This window comes from Triticum aestivum, chromosome 7B (genome assembly GCF_018294505.1).
Source record: "Triticum aestivum cultivar Chinese Spring chromosome 7B, IWGSC CS RefSeq v2.1, whole genome shotgun sequence".
Classification (NCBI taxonomy): domain Eukaryota; kingdom Viridiplantae; phylum Streptophyta; class Magnoliopsida; order Poales; family Poaceae; genus Triticum; species Triticum aestivum.
Window position 1 is genome coordinate 271,449,690 of NC_057813.1, and position 869 is coordinate 271,450,558.

Below are 869 nucleotides of genomic sequence, written 5' to 3' on the forward strand. Positions count from 1 at the left end.
AACTACTAGCGAGACCGAAGTCTCTCTGCAAAAACATAAAATAGGCAAACGTGAGTACAAATGTACCCAGCAAGACTTACATCAGAACTATCTACATATGCATCATTATCAACAAAGGGGTGGTGGGGTTTAACTGCAGCAAGCCAGCTTTGACTCGGTGGCTATCCTGAACTACGACTGCAAGTAACTCTTTTGAGGTGGCGCACACGAGTCCACATATTCACCATATCAATACACCACTATGGATCCGCTCCCGTCTCCCTACGAGAACGCCATCCATAGCACTCACGCTTATCTTGCGTATTTTAGAGTATCCACTTTCACTTGTCTATGAACTGATATAAGCAACCCAGAAGTCCTTTACCGCGGACACGGCTATTCGAATAGATCATATTAACCCTGTAGGGGTGTAGTTCTTCACACACGCTCTCACCACTTACCGTCGTTTACACGACATGTACTCGGCAACCTTCAAGCGGAAGCCCAACGTGGGTGTCGGCCACGGCCTGCCTAATCACCTAAGTCTCTAGTCCAGGTTTATCGCCTATTCGGGTTCCATCCATGAGGAGATCCGGCCGGAGTTTCGCTCACAGCCCCAAACGATGTGAACAGGGTTCCCGGGACACCAAACGGGCGCCCGGTACACCGTGCCACGTGCCTACCGCATCACAGCCCACCCCTACGGTCAGCGCTGCCCACGGCCTCCAGCATACTACAAACACCAGAAACTACTTGCAACTCCTGGACAGAGGACAAGGGTGATCAAGAAGCCGAGAGGGTCCATTGGTTTCGGGCCCAATGCGTGGTAGTAGCTGAATCATGGATCACAAACACAGAACTCAGTTCCTGAGGACGGCTGCAATGAGACA